Below are 14,646 nucleotides of genomic sequence, written 5' to 3'. Positions count from 1 at the left end.
AATTTGTTTGCAGAGAAATAAGTGCTTTGCAGTCAACAATCACTTGATTATTTATTTAACCAAAACTGCATGTTTTTTTTTCCAGAAGAGTTATTGGAGTTGTTGGGAAGGCACAGACAATTCATGGAAAGATATTTTTTTCAGGTGCTACGTTACCGAAATGACATCTGTGCTAATGTAATTCTCGAAATTTATCCCTCGCAAATTGGTTTTAGTAACAATTAGCCTTGTTTACTTTGACAAGACCTGGCTTTTAATAACAAGTAAATGCTGAAAATGAATGTCATGTAAAGGTTGAGAAACAATACTGCTATAGACAGAGAACTGTACAATCATCCTCCCTGCAATAAAGCTACAAACTGGACTTCTGCCATTCACTCCCTACTGTCTTTGTAGCATGCACTCATTCCCTCCTTACACCCTCCAGTAGCTGGTTATGTTGTGGAGTCAACCCTTAGGGGATTAGTTTATGAGGTCAGAGCTACGAGATAAAGTGCAGGATATGTGATCCTGAATGCCTTCTGTTCCTGAAACAGGGAAAAGCTACATCAGGGAGTCAGCTGGAGTTGTCTGGACATGCATATGGAGATAACTAACACTACTTTAAATCCAGAACCAGCACAGGGCAAACTTCTAGCCTCCCGTCCTTCATAAACTTAGGATGCCGCTAAGCTCTTTACAGCTAACGAAGCAAGAAAGATGACACAGCATTTACAAATAATAATAATAGCCCCAGCTCCAATCAGCCTCTCACACAAGTGCATCTTATATATCATAACTACCCTCCGCACTTCTGTTTCTTTGGATTTGCTAGATTTTCCCGTGTATCATGTTTTCCTACATACTCTGCAGTTCCCTATAAGTAGGAATGTAAAATCTCTGTAGTGGCAAAATAGTAAAATGGAAGTTCCTGAGTAATTTTGGATATTCATAATTAAATTTCATTATTTCTCTTGCAGGAAAAAATGTATGGTACTGATTAATTCAACTCTTTGTTCATTAGAAGTTTCTAATGAGATGTCATTTTAAGATTAAATTCTTCAACCTATACAGCTACTTATCTTGGTCATGGCAACGTTATTAGCATATGCTGTCTCTTCCTTCTTGGTAAAATTAACTCTAAACATTGAAGTCAGAACGTCAGGTCAGGTAAGAGAAATAAATTATTTGTCGTTATATTTCCCAGTACAATTTCTCTATCGTGTTCCATTTGTTATCAACTACTTGGGTTAAATTACTGAGTTATAGCATTTCTGTAGACCAGTTCTCTAAGAAGGTGTGAACCATCTTCATGCTGATTCATCCTCACGACTTTAATATCTGAATGATGGCTAATTTCTATTTATTAGTAATTAAGATCGTCCCAGTGCTAAAATGTATTTCTGAGGATTTATAAGGCATTGGTCAGACTGCATTTGGAATACTGTGAGAAATTTTGTGCCCCCGTACCTGAGGAACTATGTGCTGACTCTGGAGAGGTTCCAAAGGAGCTTCGCAAGAATGGTCCCGGGAATGAAAAGTTTAATGTATGAGGAGTATTCGATGTCTCTGGTTCTGTACTCAATGGATGAGGAGCAGATCTCATCGAAACCTACACTACGTTAAAAGGCCTGGACAGAGTGGACTTGAAGTGGATGTTTCTAATAGCAGGTAAGTCTAGGATCTGAGAGCACAACCTTACAATAAGAGATGTTCCTTTAAAACTGGGATGTAAAGGAATTTATTTAACAGAGGGTGATAAATCTACTGAATTCATTGCACTCGAGAATTGTGGAGGTCAAGTAATTTAAGTCACATAAGACAGAGATTCATAAGTGCTTGATTGTCAGGGTGGTTAAGGGTTATGGGGAGAAGGTGGGGGAATAGGATTGAGAAAAATATCAGTCAGGATTGAATGGGAAAGCAAACTTGATGGGTTGAAGGTCCTAGTTCTGCTTTTATGGTCTTATAGCATGGAGTGGCAGGGTGGAGCTACATTTCTGCCTAAGAAGGTGCAAGGTACTCCTTCCGTCCAGTAACCTGCAGGTCGCCCTTGGGAAAACCGTAGTACCTGCTTAGACCGACAGATCAGGGTCAAGTGAAGCTATGAGAGCAGATGGTGGATGGTCATATGAACAGGTGGTGCATATCACAGGTCCTGGTTATGCGACCACTGACACCAGGCAGTAAAATCTCTGAAGCGTATTGATAATGGCTGGGTCAGCTGTCTTGTAGAAGGCAATGGCAAACCATTTCTGTGGAAAAATCTGCCAAGAACAATAATGATCATAGACCATGATCGCCCACGTCATACGACACAGAACGTAATGATGATGGTGAGTGCTATGAAGCAGAAGTGTGAAAAAGATCAAAGCCTGGCTTCTCAACACAAATAAGAATATACAATAAGTGTAGTCTTCCAGGTATGCACCTCACCTGAGGAACAGAAAGCAGAGGTTCAGACAATGTCTCAGTGCCAATTCTCAGTTGCTGTAGATGAACAATAACTTTCCAGACATCTCACTCAGAAGAACATTTCTCAAAGTAAAATTCTGACAAACCCTGCATTTTCTGAAACTGTCTCAAAGTTCAAAGATCGAAGTGTAAACTTCAAAGCAAATTGATTATCCAAGTTTGTGTATACTCAGTGACTACTTTATCAGGTACTGGATTGGAAATCCATGTGCTACTCTAGCCCGCCCACTTCATGGCTGAGCATGCTGTGCATTCAGAGGTGCTCTTCTGCACGCTAGTGTTGTAATGTGTGGATACTTGAGTTACTGTAACTTTCCTATCAGCTTGAACCATTCTGGCCATTCTCCTCTGACCTCTCTCGTTAACAAGGTGTTTTCACTCATAGAACTGCCACTCACTGGATTTTTTTTTGTTTTTCACACCATTCTCTGTAAACTCTAGAGACTGTTGAGTATGAACATGCCAGGATATCAGCAGTTTCTGAGATACTCAAACCACCCCATCTGGCACCAACAATCATTCCATGGTCAACGTCACTTAGATATCATTTCTTCCCCATCTTGATGATTGCTGGGTTGATGTGGAGGTTTGAACAATAACTGAACTTCTTGACCATGTCTGCATGCTTTTATGCATTGAGTTGCTGCCACATAATTGGCTGTTTATGTGTTTGCATTAACATGCAGGTGTACAGGTGTACCTAATGAAGTGACCACTAAGTGTATGTCACCATGAACTACCTGGAGATTCATCTCCTACCAAGTGTTTTAGAAAAGTAAAGGAATACAACAAAATTTATGAAAAACTTTAAATAACAAAGAATAACAAACAACCTATGTGAAAAGGAAGACACATTGTGCGAATAATACAAAAGGAAAATAATTACTATGTAGAACTTGAGTTGTAGCATCCTTGAAAGTGAATCGATAGGTTGTGGAATCTGTTCAGTGTTGATGGGAGTGAAGATTTCCATAATGGTTCAGGAGCCTGATAGCTGAGGAGAAATAATAGTCCCTGAGCCTTGTGGTGTGGGACCTAAGGCTCCTGTACCTCTTTTCCAATAGCACCAGCAGCAAAAGAACGTGGCCTGGAGGTGGGGATCTTTGATGATGGATGCTGCTTTCTTGAGGCAGTGCTCCTTGTAGATGTGCTCAATGGTCAGGAGGATATTTCCTGTGATGGACTCATCAGGACAGATTCTCTGATATGGTAAAGTCATTGGTCCTCTCTTCCTCTGATGCCCTAATGAGGACTGGTTCATGGACCTTCGGCTTCTTCCTCCAAATGATAGATAATTATTTCTTTAGTTTTGCTGACATTGAGTGAGAGGTTGTTGTTATGGCACCATTCAACCATATTTTCTATCTCCCTCCTATAAGTCAATTTGACACCACTTCTGATTCAATCAAAAACAGTGTTGTCATCAGCAAACTTAAATATGGCATTGGAATTGTACTTAGCTACACAGTATAATGTGAGTAGAGAAAAGGGCAAAGCAAATAGCCTTGTGGTACACCTGTGTTGATGGTGAGTGTGGATTGTGGAGGAGATATTGCTGCCAATCCATACAGAATGCTGTCTGCAAGTAAGGAAATCGAGGATCCAGTTGCACAGGGAGGTATTGTGTCCTAGGTCTAGGAGCTTCGTGATTAGTTTGGAGAGGATGATAAATGGTGCTGGTGTTCTGTGGGCATCTGACAGAACTGTTAGATATATGTATTCTGACTGTTATTGCTGCACAATCTGCAGCCATAATTTCTCTTTAAGGAGTGCACTTTTGTAACATTGACGTAAATGCATCAGCTATTTTATGATCGTCTGAAGGACTCGGCAAACTTAACTCTCAGGAATGCAAGTATGGCACCTTAAGATGACCAGAAATGGTCCATCACTACAGGAAGCATGGAAGCACAGAAGATGTAGCTGACTTCAAACACGGCTGAATCAACAAATAAGCCGACTCCTGCTATCTAGCATATTATTGGCTAATATGCTGTCACTGGAGAGCAAGATAGAAGATCTGAGGGCAGGATTGCTCTATTGGAGGGAATTGAGGGATTGTTGCATTGTCTGTTTCACTGTGACATGGCTCTCCTCCGACACACTGGACATGGCAATCTATCCCAATGTTTCTCAGTCCACTAGATGCATCAGGAAAGGGAAGAGACAGCAGCAACTGCTTCATTGTGGTGCCCTTAAGTAGTGGTCTCGTCACACTCTTATGCTCTCGACTTGGAGCATTTACTGATTAAGTGCTGAATGTTTTACCTGCTGTGATCCTGACTGCAGTTGACATACCGTCAAAGGCAGATGTCAAGCAAGCATTTGATATATTGATTGCCATGATTGACAAGCAAGAAGTAGCCTACACTAATGCCTTACACATCCATGTCAGAGATTTCAATCAAGCTATCTTGAAGAAATCTCTGTCCAACTACCATTAGCACATATATTGCAGCCCCCGAGGACCCAACATAGTCGACCACTGCTATACTATCATCAAGAATGCCTACTGCTCCATCCCTAGACGACACTTCAGGAAATCTGATCATCTGACTGTCTTTTTCCCATCTGAATATAAGCAGAGAGGTAAGGACAACAAAGAGGTGGTCACAGTAGCAGGGGATTGCTAAGGGGTGGACTTGGCCATGTTCAAGAACCCTCCAGAGGACCTGAATATGCCCCTGTTTTTATAACACCACTCGTGGATGAGTGTGCCCCACAAAGTCATTCAGTCTTCCCCAACCAGAGGCCCAGGTTATCCAAAAGAGATTTGAGATCTGCTGATGGCATTCACGATGAGTGATCCAGGAAAGTACAAGAGGTCCGGGCATGACATCGGGAAAGCCTTCTCACATGTGAAGTCAGAACTCCAAACCAAACTGGAATCATGGAAGGAAGGTTGTCAGCTGTGGCAGGGCTTGAATGTGATCATCTCCTACAAAGCAAAACTAAGCAACATAAATGTCAGCAATGTTTCACTCCCAGATGAGCTCAATGCATCTTATGCTCGCTTTGACCATCAGACCATAGGGGCAACTTCATGTATCTCTACAGCTCCAGACGACTCTACAATTTCTGCCTCTGAGGCTGATATGACAGCATCCTTCAGTAGCGTGAACCACAAAAAGTATCTAGACCAGACAGTGTAGCTGACTGAGTACTGAAGACCTGTGCTAAGCAATGGTTTGAGGTGTTCCCTGACATCGTCAACCTCTTGCTTCAGCAGTCTGAGGTATCCACTGGCTTCAAGCAGTCTTCAATCATACCAATGCCCAGGAAGAATATAGTAATCTGCCTCAGTGGCAGTCATCCAGTAGCACTTACATCTATTGCGATGAAGTTCTTTAAGAGGTTGGTCATGAAGAACATTAACGCCTGTGCAAGGATGACTTGGATCTGTTCTAAGTTGCCAACTGTCACAATAGCTGCACAGTGAATTCTATTTCATTGGCTCTTTACTCACCTCTGGAACGTCTGGATAATGAAGATGTATATATCAGGATGCTCTTTATTAACTCTTCAATGCTCTTCACTGAGAATCAAAACTAATTGAGTCTGAATTGCCCTGTACCCACAATGTACAAGATGCTTGGGTGAAGCAAGTCTTATACAGGGTGGCATTCTAGAATGCACTCTTAGAGTGGTGCCAAAGGCAAATATGTTAGAGGCAGTTCAGACACTCTAAGATAAGCACAGGAATGTGCAGGAAATGGAGGGATATGGACTTTATATAAGAAGAAGGATCTAAATTAGTTTGATATTTCATTAATAGTTTAATTAGTTTGGCATAATATTGTGGGCTGAAGAACCTGTTTATGTGCTGTACTTTCTATGCTTTAGGGTATCAGCCAGTTTTAATAAAGGAACTAAATTATTTTCATATTATAAATAGACAGATGGTATTTTTCTGAAGATGTTCCTGTAATTAATGTGTTTATGCCTACTGTTAAATTGATTTTGTTTTCATTAGTAAATTTGCACCTCATGCCTCAGAATCATTTTGTACCATGTTAATGTTCATGTTAATTCCTGCCTTATTAATGTTCACTTTCCCATATGGAAAGGGTGTGAAAATTAATACTGTTCTTGGAATATTATAATCTGCCGAAGCAAGTTCAACTGTCTATGTAAAGAAAAGGTTCTTAAATGGCCCTTTTAGAAGTGCTGGACACTCTGAAGTATTTCACAGCCAATTAAACGCTGTTTAAAATGCAGACACCTTTGTAATATAAGAAACACGCCAGACAGTTTGCATGCACAAAGCAAGGAACAAATTCCAGCAGGAAAGACAACATAGTTGAAATCAAAGTTAACACCTGGTTCTTTTCTCTTTCACAGTCAAAATTATAACCAGTGACATTGTGATGTGCTCCCATTGCAGATCATGGGGAGCAAGCAAGAGAATTTTAAAATCAATTCTTAAAGATTCGGGAAGTCAATGCAGTGCAGCTAGAATAAAAGTGATATGTTCCCTCTTCCTGATTTTAGTAAAAAGGCTAGCATTCTGAATGAGTTGAGGTTTGTCAATAAATTGCTTTGAAAGCCAGAAAAATTTGCATTACAGTCATCTAGACTATTTAATATAAAGATGTGAATTAACTTTTCAGCATCATTATGTGACAGAAGAGGATGTACCTTTATACTATTTCTTATGTGTAGAAATGCTGCTCTGCTCACTGTCTTTTTTTTAGTTAATTTTTTAATGCACTTCTTCAAGAAACTACGAAGAAAAGCCCAACAACAAAATGGAGATTTATACAGTGCAAAACAAACAAATCCAATATATAATTTATAACAGTAAGAAAAAAAGCACCCAAAAGAAAGTTATGTAAAATTAATATCCACCCCAACCACCCCGTGAAAGAAAGAAAAAAAAAACCCAGGCCAACCACTTTACATATATAAAAAAAATCAATCAGGGCATTCAACACCAGAGAACTGTAAATATATATTGGAAAAAAAATAATATAATGCCGACTACCAAAAGTATAATATAATTCATAACAAAAAAAGTATAACTTTTAAGAAAAAAAAGCTGAAAGTAAGGGATTGTAGCATACTAAAAATAGGATAAATTACCCTAAAGAAGCACTATGAAAATATTCAAGAAAAGGTCCCCACACCTCATGAAACTTCATGTCCGAGGTAAGAAGTGAATAATTAATCTTTTCGAGGTCTAAACAGGCCATGGTATCATTAAGCCATTGAGCATGAGTGGGTGGGGCAGCATCTTTCCACCTAAGAAGAACCAGCCATCTAGCCAAAAAAGCAAAAGATAATGTTCAGCGTTTAGTTGTACTCAAGTGCATATTCACTTCATCCAAGGTGCCAAAAAGGGCAACCAGAGGATTAGGTTCTAAATGACAGTCAAGAATATGAGATAGGGTTAAAAAAAACTCCTCTCCAAAATTTCTCAAGACTAGGACAGGTCCAATACATATGAATAAGGGAAGCCTCAGCCCCTTTACACTTATCACAAACAGGACTAATGTCAGGATAAAACTGCGATAATTTAGTTTTAGACATATGAACCCTATGTACAATCTCAAACTGCAAAAGGCAGTGGCGAGCGCATAAAGAGGTTGAGTTGACTGACTTAAGAATTAAAGCCCAAACCGCGTCGGATAAAGAGATAGTTAGATCTTGTTCCCAGGCAGTTCTGATTTTATCGAAAGGGGCACGCCTCAAAATCACTAACTTATCATGAATAGCCGATATTATACTTTTACCCAATAGGTTGGTACAAAGAAACAAATCCAAAACATTTCTCTCAGGCATCTCAGGAAGGTTTGATATCACAGAGTTACTGAAATGTTGAATTTAAAGTTATCTAAAAAAATGAGTATTAGGTAGATTAAACTTTACAGACAGCTGTTGAAAAGTTGCAAAACGATTATCTATGAAAAGATCTTCAAAGCGCCTAATACCCTTTCTATGCCAGTCGTGAAATGTTGAATCCCGCATAGAAGGCAGGAAAAGATGATTGTGTAAAATAGGGCTAGAGAGAGAAAAACCATGAAGACCATTTAATTTTCTGAACTGAGCCCATATTCTTAAAGTATGTCTAATAAGAGGATTAACAATAAGTCCAGGTAAATGACAAGGAAGTGCGGAACCCAGAAGTGCAGGAATTGAAAGATCTTTAGTAGAGTTCAACTCTATTGCCACCCATTTTGGGCAGTCAGACTTATTATGGAAGAAAGACCGAAAAATAAGACAACGAATATTGGCTGCCCAATAATATAAAGGAAAATTAGTCAAGGCCATACCACCTTCCTTTTTTGATTTTTGAAGATGAGCTTTATTAAGTCTAGGGCATTTTCTCTGCCATAGATAAGACAACATAATAGAATCTACCCATCGAAAAAAGCTTTAGAAATAAAAATTGGTAGAGACTGAAATAAATATAAAAATTTAAGAAGGACATACATTTTAATAACATTAATACGACCTACAAGAGACATAGACAAGGGTCTATGTGAGAATTAAAATTCAAATCTAAATCAAGGATAACACCCAAGCGAGTTACTTCTGATTTTACAAGGGAAGCCAAGTTAACAAGGTGATCAAGAAGTTTATCTCGTTTGGGACCAGCTAAAAGTATTTCAGTTTTATCTTGATTTAGTTTAAATCTGGTCTAAGTTTGTCAGTCTGTATTCAAATCAGCGTGAGGCAGAGGGTGCAGCCAGATGAAGATAACTTCTTATTGGCACTTTGATTGTTCCAATGTCTTAAGTTATTTTTAAATGTAAAAGTGGTTAATATTTTTAATTAATCATATCCCCAAAGTAGCGGTGTCTTTGAAGTGAAGGCTCTCAGCAGCTGTCCCACTAATGTTTGGCTACCAGCAGGGTGTCAGTAGGCTGCAAACTAGCCGATATCTGCATTGTTGCCATTGGGTCTCACAGTTTGGAGGAATTAACAGTTCCACTGAAACAAACCCAATCACTGATCCTGGGATTGAGCCTGAGTCAGCAGCCATCTAAGGAACTTAGATTCACTCCAGAAAGTGAATTGGATGACAGGGAAATCAAACTGAATGAAGCAACTGAGAGTAACTGAAATGTAGGAAGTGATTTTTAAACAGTGCTCTCCTGAAATTAATATAAAAGGTAACAGTTCCTTGCTTAAGGATTAATGCTACCTCTTACCAGTCAGCTAGTCAGTAAGTACAAGTAACCATGAGCTACAACAGTGTTACAGTGATCCATATGATGTGCAAGACAATTTGCTGCCCTCTGAACAATATAAAGATCCAAGGAGGAGAAACAAGTGAAGCTAACTGTAATGTGACTATCTGTGATACAACAGATTTGCTCGTTAGAAGAATATGTAACAGCCAACACAATGGCATAGGAGATGGGTAGAGGGGGAAAGAGCCTTGTTTAACCATGAAATATCATTCCTACATATAGTAACAAGGTGAAAAGGTACATTTATTGTGAATTCTGAATCATTATTTTCTTTGCAAAGCATGTAAAACATTCTAGATAAGTTTGCAATGGGTAATTGAAATCAAGTTCTCAAATTCGTTTGTTATCAAATAACCTTTCCTTTTTATAGGTGCAATTAATTTGCCACAGGAAATAGGTATCTTATTATTATATAATTATAATTAATATTATTATTATAATTATCTTATTACCTGCCAGCAATGTCTCCATTACAGGACATATTAAAGAGACCATATTTCCTTATATGGCACTGGAAACTCATCATTTCCAGAAGCAAACAAGAAAGGAAAAACATGAATCCTCAGGTCTTCACCACGTTTCACAGCAGTTACCCACAGACACAAGAGATTTTGCAGATGCTGGAAATCTTGAGCAACACACAAGAATTGCTGGAGGAATTCGAATTGGGGGATCACTTCGTTGAACACTACTGCTCCATCCACCACCAAAAGCAACCTATTTTCAATTAATCTCTCCATTCCCAGACCAGCATGTCTTCCATGGCTTCCTCTACTGCCACAAAGAGGCAAACTGCAGGGTGGAAGAGCAGCACTTCATATTCTTTCTGGGTAGTTATGTAATCTCCACCCTGATAATCTAAAAATCAATTTCTCTAACTTCCATTATCCAACCCCCTCTTCCTCACCCTCCATTTTTGTTTCTTCTCCCATTCCAGTGGACCTCTCACCCCTTCTCTTCTTCTCTTCCTCCCTTTGGTTTCCCGCTTCCTTCATGGTGCTGTGCTATCAAGTTCCTGTTTCCTCAACCTCTTCCATCTATCACCCCCCAGCTTCTCACATCATCCCCCCTTCTCCCTCACCTGGACCCACCTATCACCTGCTCGATTGTACTCCTTCCCCTTCGCCAACCATTTATTCTGGTTTCTGTGCAGTTCTGATGAAGAACCTCGACCCAAAACTTCGACTGCTTTTTCCAATCCATAGATGCTGCCCGATCTGTTTTGATCCACTGACATTTTGGGTGCATTGCTGCAATATTAACACAAAGTTTGCAAAAAGAGAAGGACAAATTTGTACTCAGCAAGATCGAGTAAACACCGATAAAATAAATCCACATAACTCTCCGGAAACACAAAAGACTGCAACCAAGGGATCCAGAGCAACATACAAATTGCTGAAGGAATTCAACGGCTCAGGCAGTACTAAGCTGGGCAAAATGTCGACTGCCCATTTAACTCTGCTCTCTGACTCACTGAGTTCCTCCAGCACTTTGTGTCCAAAATATCTAATAAATGTTGGGAAGAACAATGCCTTACATTATGTTGTGCTCTGCAACCTTCTAATATTGCTTGAAAGCATTGGGCTTGCATGCTTATAAGTCATTTGTTTGGTAAGGCTTATTGATACTCCAGAACATTGGAGTATAATGAATGTAGGGAGACACAGGTTGTAGAACTGCTCCAGAAACTTGGGTTCAGGCCTGACCTCCGGTGCTATCTGCGTGGAGTTTGTATGTCCTTCCTAAGACTGCATGGGAATCCTCTAGGTAGTCTGATTTCCTCACACGTCCCAAAGATGTGTGGATTTGTAGTTTAATTGGCCACACTGAATTCTCCTGAATCTGTGGATGAGTGTTGGAATCTGGGAGGAGTTCATGGCAATGCGGGAATATTAAACAGGATCAGAGTAGGATTAATGTAAAGTCAGTGGGTCGTGGCTGGTGCAGACCTGGTCAGTTAAGGATTTGTTTCTGTACTGCTTGACTATATAACGCTCCAACTTTGATCTCAGTCCATAACCTCCTGCATGTTCCAGTGAAGCTAAATTTGAGGAAAAGCACCTCAGCTTCTGTGTGGGCATGTTGCAACCTTCCAGATGCACTATTCCATTCAGTAATTTCAGGTAATGTGTTTTTTTCAGTTTGTATCAGATCTGGCCACCTTTTCTGTAGGGTTCTCCATCTGTAAATTAATTCCATTGTTCTTGCCCACCAACAATGAATGATCTACTAGGCATTCCTTACATTCTCCTTTTGGTTTCAGGTTTCAACAACAGCTTTAACATGCATTTCATGGTCTTTCCATCTCATTGTATTTGCTTTCTCGCTTTGTAATTGACCTTATTAATCCATTAATGGAAAAGATTACCTCACCGTGTCAGAGATATTCTCCTTATTCTACCTATACTTCACTCAACATCACTGTGGTGGCCACTGCACAGGATTGAAATAAGCTGCAGAAAGTTGTAAACTCAATCATATCCATCATGGGCACTAGCCTGCCCTGCATCTGGGATATCTTCAAGGAGCAATGCCTCAGAAAGGCAGCATCCATTATACAGCACCCACAAATCCCAGGACATGCCCTCTTCACATTGCTACCATCAGGGATGAGGTACAGGAAGCTGAAGGCACACGCTCAGTGATTCTAGGACAGTTTCTTCAGCTCTGCCATCCGATTTCTGAATGAACATTGAACCCATGAGCACTACCTCTACTTTTTTTTTCTTTTTTTGCACTACTTAATTGAACTTAAAAAATATATATACTTCCTACTATAATTTAATTTTCGTTATTATTTACTGCAATGTAATGCTGCCACATAACAACAAATTTCACAACATATTCACAGCACTTGTGATATTGAATCTGGTTCTGATTCTCTTTCTGATCTATATAGTCCGCCAATAGTCTTGCACTTGTCGCTGTATTTATTGTTGTGTTTACTATTGCCATCTATGGGCTTTATGCAAGCAAGGAAATTCAATACACTCTGGTGTGTCTGCATCTGACAATAATCTGAATCTGAATGCTGACTTGTTTTCCTCCTTCCCGTCCTGAAAATACATCTTTGATCTGAAATACTGACTTTGTTTCCATTTCCACAGATGCTGACTAACTTGTTGAATGTTTTTGAAATTTTCTGTTTCTCTTATTTTGATTATTAGCGTACGCTGACCAGCTACAGAGCATTAAGTTCTTTCTGCTGCAATCAATTTCTAGGGAGTTTGATTTTAATTGAGTGTTGAGAAAGAGCATTTAAGATAGAGAGATGAAGATAAGCTTGCTTGTCAGTACATGGGGATGGGGGTACCTGATGGAGATATACAAAATTATGAAAGGCATAAGTAGATAGTGTTAATACAGAGAAACTTCTGCCCATGAAGAGGTGCCTTATATGAGACGGTGTAAATTCAAAGTAAGGAGTAGGATCTTGAGAGGGGACCTAAGGAGAAATCTTTCCACCCAGATGATGGCTTGCATTCTGGAATGCACTGACTGGAAAGGTGGTGGAGTTGGAACATCTACAATTTTTAAGAAGCACCTGATGAGCTTGAGATAGGTCCTGAGAAAAGATGTATCAGAATGCTTCCAAGGATGAGAGATTTAAATCATAAAGCTAGATGCGACAAGCTGGCATTGTTCCTACTGAACAAAAAAATTGCAGAGCTCCTGCTCTGGTTTCTTGTGACATGGGATGATTGTGGACAATGAAGCAGCCAATAACCCATCCACACATAGGTGGAGGGGATGGAAGTAAGTAAAGAGCCTCAAAATTCTTACAAGCAATAGACCCCCTCCACTCCCTCTGTCTATTACCTCAGTCACTACACGACACTCACTTCTTACTGCCCGTGATACTGCTAGCATTCAGTGCAGCATTGAATGTCCTCTATCTCTGGCAGTGTCCAGCAGCTTCCTCTTGGTTTTCACTACTGTCAGTCATGCAAGTCCCAGCTGGAGACTCAGGGATAGTGTCGCAATCAGATTTAGAAGGCTGCTTCATTGGTGTTTCCATGACAGTTTTGTTTTACCAGTCAGGCTTGTTAGCCCTGAGCTGAACCCCTGAACCTGGAGGGTCAGTGGACCACTCTTAGTCTGGCCTCTAACATTTGAACTGTTTGGCATGGGTCACCCAACCAAGAGCTAAAGCATAAAGCCCTGACTCCAGGCAACTTAGTTCTCCACGTCATTAAGGCACACAAGCCCCCAAACCCAACGACAAGGTTCTGGCCCTCTTGGAGGTTTTTCCAATGTTACTCAATTATTCATGGTAAGCTGGGTTATTGCTGTTTCTGCATCTAGATCAGAGGTTCCCAACCTGGAATCCACAGACCCATCGGCTAATGCTAAGGCTCCATGGCATAACAAAGATTTGGAACCCCTGATCCAGATGTATCAGCAGAGGTGAGTTGGCAGAGAAACAGAAAAGAATCATGTCATTGAATCTTCTGAGTTACACATGCATAAAAAAGTTGGTCACATCCATGCTTCTATTCGTAAAGTCCACCACTACCCCATCTTCTGGGGAATTTACATTTAACTGATGTCGCAGGATTCGACCCAGAGCAGGGCCGTGATTCAGCGAAGCCTGGGGTGAGATCGAAAGAGGATTGACAAAGGGGAAACCGTGAGCTCTAACTTGTGCACACTAGACTGTTTCATTAAAATGGGCCTTTTTTATTTTTTTGTCCTTTCTTTACTAACCCTTTTGTCAAATTAAGAACTATAAGGCTAAATCTTTTCATTGTATGGGGTATAGTGTCTGTTATTTTGTGGCACTTATTTGTAACGGGGCAATGAATCGCGCAGCATCGACACAAACAGGAGGTTTCGGGGTGGGCTCGTGCCTTAATCTCACACATTTGGCGGGACCAGAGATTGTCTTCCCCAGACTGCAGCCGACGGAAGCAGAGTGTTTCAAATATACTCACCTATCCTGACAATTCTTGCTTTCAGTTGACATGGTTCTAACCTTTGGAATTTCCTTTTTTAA

Source organism: Mobula birostris, chromosome 27 (assembly GCF_030028105.1).
Source record: "Mobula birostris isolate sMobBir1 chromosome 27, sMobBir1.hap1, whole genome shotgun sequence".
NCBI lineage: Eukaryota > Metazoa > Chordata > Chondrichthyes > Myliobatiformes > Myliobatidae > Mobula > Mobula birostris.
Note: the sequence above shows the minus strand (reverse complement) of the source record.